Raw genomic sequence first — 10633 nt, forward strand, 5'->3', positions numbered from 1 at the left:
ATTTAATTAAGATTTATGATTAGTATAGCTAAAGAAATTTCAGTGTTATATTATTTGAAATTGTCATGTTTTAATTTACTCTGACATTAGGATAAATTTGATAGCTAAACACAATATATTAAACTCATTGTTAAAATAAAATTGATTTACAAACTGTTCAAATGACTTACAATTCCTTCTTTTCATCTGTAGAAAAAATTTAAAACTAATCTAATTGTACAGTACGTACTATAATATATAACTAATACAGATAGTGTTACAATTTTATTATGTTTTTAGTTAGCTTAATTAAATAAGTTGTTTTTAAAACAAATGGCCTTATTGTTGTAAAATTTATTCTTAAGATTCGTTGATATATAATAATTTACGTTGAGGTGAGATTATTTTATAATAATAAAAAAAAAGCTTTAGCGACAACCATGTCTATGTGTTCTGTCCAATGTAACTGTTGTTGAATTTTCACATCCAGGTAGATGATTTCCGTAACTCTTCTTATTCTGACGTCATCGATTTTTATGCAGGGACTACGTTGTAACGGAGTCTTTTTAGAGAAGATTATATATGAGCATTTACTGTGTGTGGTTTATAGGTAGTTTTACTTTTTTACTCCAATCAGTGATTTTAGTCAGTAGTGCATTTGCAAGGATAGGCAACTTTTCGCGATTTTGGTTTTGTACGAGGACGACCGTGACATCAGCGTAGCCCTGCAGGAGATGATTCCCTTGTAAATCATTAAGACTGCAGAGGAGATCATTGTGAACGATGGTTCACAAACCAGGACCAGCGATGGATCTCTGCGGGAATCCCTTTGTGACTTGGCAATATTATTTTTGATATTATTGTTATAAAAGCCTAGTTTCCTGTCATTCATGAAGCTTTTCATCAAGTAGAAGATGTTACTGGGGCATTTATGTCTCTGGAGTTGGTATAATATAGCGGGCCACCACAAGTTATCAAACGCCCCTTTGACGTCTATTGACACCATCAACGTATGTTTGGCATTTCTTTGGGCATTACTAATGTAGTCAATTATACTTGTAATTGCGGTTATGGTGGATTTTCAGGGCGTAAAACCGTGTTGATTATTGTTAAGGGCCTTTTTCTTTTTAAGTAGGTTAAGATTCTGTTAATTGTCAGCCTATCCAGGACTTTGCCCATGGTAGGGGCAATGTCCTGGATAGGCTGACAATAATAGGCTGATAGGCCTAAAACCTCTGGCTGAATGGGAGGTTTCGTTCGGTTTTTTTTTTTTTTATAAATTTGATCGATGCCTCTTTCCAACATTTCGGGAAGTAGCCTAAGATAAGACAGCGATTATAAATAGTAACGAAAGTCATGTAAATCGCTGAAAAGACCTTCTTTACCATTCTTCTTGTAATCCGGACCAAACCCGGGGCATTCTTGTTTTTTATGAGTTTGATGGCATGATTGACTTCGTTGACTGAGAAGATCTGATCCCTACTGCAGCTCGTTGGATTAAATGTTTGCTGTTGTTACGTGTTTCACACACACACACATATATATATAATGATTCCCAAAGCGGTCTATATCGACCCCTAGGGGTCGATTCCGAACTGCAAGGGGTCTATGTCAGCGAAAACAAAAATTAGGGGTGCATAAGATGTGAATGGGAGTCCACGAGAATGGATCCTATTTAGGTAGGTCGTGACCGAAATTTTGGCTTTCCATAAATGGAATAATTCACATAACACAAACAGTACTTATGTACAGTACATAATACTTTCTTATCGTAGACATATAAATTACCTATGAAGTAATAATTTTTCAAACATAAATGTTTATGAAACATGATGGAGATATGGAGGTAAATTTGGGAACTTTGTGACTGCATGCTTTAATCATGGGAAAATTCGCGATCGATCATTCTCTGTCGACGGGTCAAACCAACAACTTAATTGCTTTGAATTTTAATTAAGGCTAATTGTTAGAATATTCTCTTGAGTTCAATCAACATGTTTCGTTTTACTTATAAAATTATTGTTATACTTTTGTTATTGAAATTTAAGTTATTATTTTCTTATATATCAAACTGTTTAAGAATTATTATATATTTCATAGTAAACAATTATTTTATTTACTACATTCAATTATATACTAATTAAGTATATTTCATAAAATTGTGCAAGTAGGCTATTCGCTTTGTGATCGCAACACTTTTATCTTGTAAAAACTTGCATACAGTGGTACCTTGGTACTCGAACATAATCCGTTCCAGAAAGAGGTTCGAGTACCAATATGTTCGGACTCCAAATCATTTTTTCCCATTACAAATAATGTAAAATGAATTAATGTGTGTCCAATCCCCAGTTGATTCGCTAGTAACATAACAGATTAGAGTATAAATGATATTTAGTTTTTAGGCAAGCAGTAAATAACACATATATAACTCTCAATAAATAGTAAAAACATTAAAGAAGTCATTTTAACATACGAAAACTTACCTTTTTGATTGCGATATGATGGCGTAAGTGGATGGAGGTGTGAGGAGGAAGAGCGGGAGTTACTGCCGAGAAAGGGAATCTCTTCCATAAAAACATCTGGTAATGGAACTTCGGGGGTTGCTTCCCTTTTCTGTCGCTTTTGGGCAGGTAAATCTTTAATTAAAAACTTATCCATTGTCTGTTGCTTCTGCCTTTTTTGCAGAATTTTACGGAAATCAGACGTGACATTTTCATTGAAAAGGTGTACAGCCCTATTGGCTACCATGGTATCAGGATGAGATTTTTCAACAAAAGCTTGCACATAGCACACTTAGCACAAATTTCTTTAATCACTGAACTTGGGATATCCTCCTTCCCTTCCTCCTCTCCCGAAGACATATCCTCAGCCAAAATCCTTTGTTGCTCATTTTGAAGGTGCTCCAACTCTTCTGTAGTAAGCTAGGTACTGTGGTCTTCCACGAGCTCTTCAATATCCTCATTGTCGACCTCCAAGCCTATGCTTTGTCCAATAGAAACAATGTCATCCACAATTTCTTCATTAAAGCCCTCAAAATCTCGCTCTGTACACAGTCGGGCCAGAGTTTCCTCCATGCTGAATTCATGGTACGGTATGTCACTTGGTTCCGTGCATTGTCAATAAGATGAACGCAATTAAGAATATGGAAATGATTTTTCCAAAATTCTTTCAAAGTTAACCGAGTGTCATTAGTGACTTCAAAACACTTCCGAAACAGAGATTTAGTGTACAATTTCTTGAAATTAGAAATGACCTGTTGATCCATTGGTTGTAGCAAAGCGGTTGTGTTAGGTGGCAGATATTTAACCCGAATAAAGTCGAATTCTTCGATTAAATCCTCCTCCAAGCCTGGAGGGTGAGCAGGAGCATTATCTAATAGGAGAAGGCATTTTATTGGCAAGTTCTTTTCTTGCAAATATTTTTTCACACTTGGTGCAAAAACTTCATGCACCCACTCAACAAAAAATTGCCGAGTCACCCAGGCCTTTGAATTAGCACGCCACATAACAGGCAATTTACTCTTCATAATATTGTTCCTTTTGAACACCCTTGGATTGTCGGAGTGATAAACCAACAATGGCTTAACCTTAAAATCTCCACTTGCATTACCACACAGCAAAAGAGTAAGCCTATCTTTCATTGGCTTGTGCCCTGGTAGTGCTTTTTCTTCCTTTGTAATATAGGTTCTCTTCGGCGTTTTCTTCCAAAATAGCCCAGTTTCGTCTGCATTGAACACCTGTTGAGGTGCATAACCTTCTTCCATCATAAGTTTACTAAACTCGGCGACAAATTTCTCAGCCCCTTCCTTGTCTGAACTAGCTCCCTCTCCATGCCTTACTACGTTATGTATTCCACTTTGGTTCTTAAAATTTTCAAACCACCCTCTACTAGCCTTGAATACAAAAGCACTCGTACTTGTACCAGGTGTTTTCTTCACTAAATCGTCATAGATTTCTAGCTCCTTTTCACAAATAAATGTCTCACTAATGCTATCACCTCGTATCTGTTTCTCATTTATAAAAATAAGTAGCAACTTCTCCACTTCTTCAAGTATCTGAGGCCTTTTCTTTGTCAACGTAGTCACTCCTTTTGCAACATTAGCTCTTTTTATTGTTTTTTTATTCTTTAAAATAGTCGATATCGTCGACTTAGCCATAGAATATTGGACAGCAAGATCCGAAACACGCACTCCATTTTCGTGTTTAGCAATGATTTCTTTTTTCACTTCGATTGTTGTTCTCACTGTTTTCCTTTTCACTTGACCACTTTCACTTTATACTTCGTGGGACCCATGTTTAAGGGATAATAAATCAAAAGAAAAGGATGCTAATCCAAAAAATATAGCACAGCGTAAGTTAATGTGCATGCGAAACAATAACTGTCTCGTAACTGTCTGTCGTGTTATGGTTAATCATATTCGTCATTGTAAACCGCGCTTTAGTTAGGCGCTATCCGTTCTTTTTTGTGTGTCCGACGGTCAAGGGACCGTTCGGGATCGAGTTTCATAATTTGAACCTTAATCTTGTCAGTTATATGTATACAAAAGGTAAATTGTTTACAAGCTAAGTCTTTGTTCATTGTCTGACAAATGTACGCTTTCGTTTCGTCAATTGTTTACGATAGGAGGCGCTTTTTGTGTAAAATCCAAGTTGGATGTATGTGAGTTAATAAATGTTCTCGTTAATTTTGTATCGCCCCTTTTTGATTCGTTCACGGTTATAAGAAATCACCACACGTCGACTTGGCGGGCTTTCCCGTTCGAGTACCAAAATTTTGTTCGGGAACAGGTGCATTTTTTGGTCGGGTACCGATTTGTTCGGGCTTCGAAACGTTCGAGTACCGAGGTATGACTGCTATTTGATACTAGTATGAATATGTTGCACGCATACGTGAAGTAGCAACGCTTGTATCAGAGCTTTGCAAGGATGGTGCAGACTTGTATCAATTGTACTTGTACGGACGGACTTGTTTAATTCGTCAATTATAAATACGAATGTCAGAGACAAACACTGTTCATTTGATTTCGGAATTTTGAAAAGAAAAGTGTTAAACAAATATTTTTAAAAATATAAATAGGTACTTAGTTACTGTACATACAAGTTAAAGTGAATCAGTGTCATCTTGTTGGGAGTGCCGGAGAAAAGTAAGTAAATTCTTTATTATTATTATTATTATTATTACTTGTAGTTCGATCGCCTATGTGCCTTTTATGCAACAAAGTTTTGAGCAATGACGCTATGAAACCATCCAAGCTAGAGGATCATCTGAAAAGGTGTCACCCTGATAAACAGGCAAAACTTTCAAATACTTAAAGAAAAAGTTTACAAGAAGACCCACGATGATACATCGCGAGTCTCTTGTGTCCATCGTAGTATGTCGCTTCGACGTCAGAAAGAAACGATGATGGTTTGCGGGCGTCTTACAATATCTCGCTACTTACAGCAAAATTTGGAAAACCGTATACTATCGGGAACAATTAATTTTGCCAGCCATTGAAGAGGTTTTAAGAACTGTTCTACACAAACCTGCATATGATATAATCAAAAAAATCCCTTTGAACCGTTTGAAACAACACAGTTCAAAGACGTGTTAATGAAATGAGTTATGATATTGAAAGCTTCTTGTGTAATTATCTGCAAACGACCCATTTCTCTATACAACTAGACGAGTATTTACCTGGTAATGAAGCATTATTATTGGCATATGTTCGTTTTGTTATGGACCAAGAAATCCATGAAGAACTGCTCTTTGCGGGAACTTTGACAACAGACACTAAAGGTGAATCAATATGTAATGTTTTCAGAGATTATTTCATGGAAAAAGCGATTCCTTTATCAAATATAATATCAGCGGCATCAAATAGAGCACCGGCCATGTTTGGACGCTATCATGAATTTATAAGCTATTTAAAATAAAAATGTACGCGGGGTGTTTGCAATACACCGTATCATCCATCGACAACATTTAGTTTCTAGAAATCTGAGTGGTATATTGCATCAATCTTTTCAATTTGTCATTAACGCAGTAAATAAAATACGAAGTAACGCGTTGAATACTAGGTTATTTGTGCAGCTGTGCGAAGAATATGAGAACTTTCATCGATTGCTCCTTCACACTGAAGTACGCTGGCTGTCAAAAGGCTTGTTTGACAAAATTTCTTTTACTTTTTAAAGCAGATTTAGAGCTCTTGAATGATAAAGATCCAATTTTAAAAGAAAATTTATTTAAATGGAAACCAGGCATTGCTTATTTAACAGATTTGTTCACTTAATTTAATGAGATTAACTTACAGTTACAAGATGACAGTCTAAATTTGATAAAAACAAAGTCCATCATTTTAGCATTTCTTGACAGAATTAAACTAATGAAGCAAAATATTGGACGGCGCGAATTTTCCCAGTTTCCCAATTTGTCACCGGCAAACTGCCAGTATAATGATGTTTCAACCTACGTTCAACATTTAAATATGCTTCACACAAACTTTGAAACAAGGTTTGAAAATGTTTTAACTATAAAAATACCACTGTGGATTATCGATTCATACGGTTACATTGAAGAAACGGATGTCATATTACAAGAACAACTGATCAGAATAAGCACTAACGAAGAACTTAAATATCAGCAATTTCGGCTTCAGAGAGACATGTCAAATAATGAAAATTTGCTATTAAGGAATCAGGCTTTTCCCTCCCATTAAAAGCATTGATTTTTATTGTGTAGTTATTTTATGTTATAATTTTACTAGATTTGCATTTTGTGTTGTTTTAATTAATAAATGTATAATAACTTAACATGTGTTTTTTAACTCTTTCACTCTAGAGTTAAACCTATCAAAGTGTGTAGCACTGTGTCAGCTGTCAAAAACGCATTTGAAATTGATGAATTTGTAACAGAGCTTAGAAAGGCGGGGATCCACCCAAAAGAAAAAAAAAATGGCACGGGGACTACGAGACAAAAAGTTTTGAGGACCTATATACACACAAAACCAGTTTGATCTTTCTTTTACTCTTTTGGGTTTAGGAAGTCTCAACACATGAAGATTTGCAAAAAAGTCTGAGGGTCAAATCTGACAGGATTGCATTACATGTTATGAAGATATAACAACCAACAAAGTAAAACGTACAATTGTGCAAAAGTGACTTCGTACAATAGGAACGGGTAATTGCCAGTCAGCTGTAACGTATACACAACAATATAAAAAATTTTAAAGACAGTGGGACCACAAAATTTCGTCAGTACAAAAAGGGTTATGCTTTTTAAAACGAACACCGTGGCCAAAACGTCAAATTTCATAGTAAAGAGCCGAAATGACTTTTACTTGAAATCGAAAATAACGTAGCTCAGTTTAAAGCTCGTGGGCCCATTATCTATATTAAAAAATATATATACTTTTGTATTTCCCGGTTTATATTTTAGCATTTAAGCTGTGTTTCTCGTCCTTAAAGAAACACTGCGATCTTACAATAAAGTATTTTTCACTCACCTCTGAAGGTTCCGATTTAATTGCTTTATAACACTTCACATCTGTATTAAATTCTCTCTTGAAATTCTTTAAATCGACTTCTGCTTTTTCTTCGTTCCGTTTAATTGTAAAGTCCGAATATTTCGTTTCTAACTCTTGTTTTATCTTCATTTTCTCCGTTTACGATATCCTCGTATGTCAACAATCTGTATTCAATTAATTAATTAATTAATTTTCATTCGAAATTTGGAGCAAGCAATAAGAAAAAACGAGTAAACTCATTACTATTGTTCCCGTTGCAGCAGTAAACAACTGGCGCATTTTCAGGGTTGATGGAAGAATGTTGGATGAGAGAGATGGCATAAAGACAAGATTATCAATTATTTAGACAACCCAATGTTACTATTAACAAAGAAAAGTTTATTTTACGTGTTAGCCATCCGAGAGCAGTAGAAAAAGTGTACAAGCGTTTATTCCATATTTCGCTCTATAGGGTAATGCTGACCACTTTGTCATTATTTTTCTAAATTATTTAATTATATAAACGCTTGTACACTTTTTCTACTGCTCTTGAACTTTGGAGAACGTCTCCAAAGTCTAACTAGCAAGTTAAACAGTTAGCAACGAGTTTTTTGTTAGCCGCGATGTCGAGATGTGTGCAGAATATACGCAGGAAAAAGAATAAATACAGTTATGTTATAACCTCGTCTCATTCATTTTATCACGCGCAGTAACGAAGGTAAAATAATAGCAGTAGAACCCCACTACATTAGCTATCCTGATATAATTTAGTTAATTTTACAGTTGTTAAAGAGATTTTACATTTCATTTCCATAAAAGTAGCATGAAGTAGCCCATGAAATTACAGAAGTAGCCTGAAAAGTAGCAAGTAGCCCTCAATAAAAATCAGTAGCATGCTTTATCGAAAAATAGCCTAAGCGGCGATTTTTAGTCCACTCTGGCAATAGTTGTGAGTTACGCCACCCTTTTGACAGCTGACCAAAGTACACGTACTTTTAGTAAGTGTAGGGTGACAAGAATTCCACGAAACTCGCCACAAACAATATTCGCTACAAAGAAACTAGAGCAGTGACACGTGTCTAGCACACGTAACACTTTGCCGCTACAAAACCACTGATTATACGGTTAATAGTGTTGTGCTTAAAACGCATCTATAAATGTTTATAGTAAAAAACTACAGATGAAATATTTTATCATATCCTTAAAACCTAAAAAGTTTCCGGCTTACATTATACTAGGTACAGGGGCGGATCTAAGTTTTTCGAGGCCTAGGGCTTATTGAATTACAACAGGGCCCCATTTTTGTTAAAATAAAAATTTCTAAATTGGAAATTAAAATTTATTTTTAATAACATCAAAATCAAAGTTGAAATATATATATTTATGAAATGTTAAGAAAAACGTATTGAAACTTATTATAATAATTCAATTTTTGTGCCTCCTTGACGCATGGGGGCCCAGAATTTGAGTTTTATTAACCCGTATGTATATTTGCCCGACTAGCCTGATAGTTAAATGTTAACTCTCTTATAATTAAAAAAAATCAAAAAGCAGTTAAATTTATAAAATAAATAAATGAGACTACTAAAAATGTGAAAATGAATATAAATTTGATTGTCTTTTGGGAGAAACAATACTAAAATAATTTTTAATAGTTATGTGGGAAGAAACGACAGTTGCAATTAATTAAAAATAGAACAATTAATGCAGAAAATTCAATGCGAAATTAATATTACGTGAGGACTCACATTTCATAAATTACTTTTAACAAAAGTTTGTTATATTTGTTCGATATTTTCCCCCATTTTTTAAAAAGAAATTAAAAGAAAAACTTCCTTTTCTGTTAATATACACCAACGCTCCCTAACCCATTCTTCCTTGTGTGACAAAAACTTGGAAGTATTTTTAGGAAAAACTTTTTTATGAAATTTACACTTTGTGTCCTTGCCATACATTGTTCTCCAAATCTGAAAATCATTAAACGCAATGTTTCTTCACACCCGTTTTAAAAAAGTTAAGTCAGTGACCTCAATCTTTGCCTACGGTCACTGTCCAATACTGTGCCTCCAGTGCCCTCTGTCGACCACTTGCTTCTGTTCGCACCCCTAGATTTACTAGCCACTCACAGGAGGCATTGAGCCCACTTCGGGAACAGCTGCGCTAAACAGTCCAACTTCCCACACGTGTTGGAAGAGTAGAAATCTTGTTTCGACAGTTCTAATTGAAGGAGTTCTCTGCTTAAAAATAAGGGCAGTTCCCTGGAGTCTGCAGCGTAAATCTTGCTGCCCGTGTGAATAAAAGAAAGAGTAGCCACTAAAATTCCTAAACCTCCAATGCATATAGGAAAAAAAAAATAAATAGATCAAAGACGAAGAAAAATATCTCCGATTTAAAAAATAATTGTGAAAACTTTAAAGGTATATTATATTTACGTTATTCTGTGAACTCTCTCCTTCCTTTCGACAGAGAAATTCGATAGTTAGATAAACAAGCGATCAGTTACTCGGCAATATTTGAAATATTGGTGGCGCCATCTGCTATCACATTTAATTTTTGAAATATTTTATAATTTTGAATATTATAAAACGAAAAATCTTCATTTTTAAAGGATAGGGATAAGTTTTATAAAAACATACAAATTCCACTAACGAGTAAAATCGTAATTATGTTTGTCATGACGCGTTTCTACCAGTCAATAATGGTTTGCCTGGTAGTCACGTGAAAAAATAAAATCGATGGCAGAAAGAACGATACGGTTACATGAAATGACTGAATTAGAATAAAAAAAAGATAATAAATTTAACACAAATTCTACAAAAATAATGATATATAACTTAATTTAAATGAAAACCCAAACGAATATTAGTCGAAATAGTATTCTTTATCAATAGATCTTGATCGAGGAATAAGGGTATCTTGTACACCAGATCTTTCTCGATCCAAAAAAATATCTCTCAACCAAAATCTTCTAGTTAAATAAAGCAAACCGTACAAAAAAAAAAAAAAAAAAAATTCTAAACATGTAGATAACGGCAGTGTCGGAATTGTTCGCCATCTTGAATACTGTACGCATGTGCCAAAATGTAAGTTGGGTGTGCAGCTGCTGCGGCGAAAATGCGTTTGCGTGACCACTTTTCCTCGCCCCGCCCATGTGTGGATCACCCTAATGGC

The sequence above is a fragment of the Centruroides vittatus genome, unplaced genomic scaffold, assembly GCF_030686945.1.
Source record: "Centruroides vittatus isolate TY-2023 unplaced genomic scaffold, ASM3068694v2 contig_3143, whole genome shotgun sequence".
NCBI lineage: Eukaryota > Metazoa > Arthropoda > Arachnida > Scorpiones > Buthidae > Centruroides > Centruroides vittatus.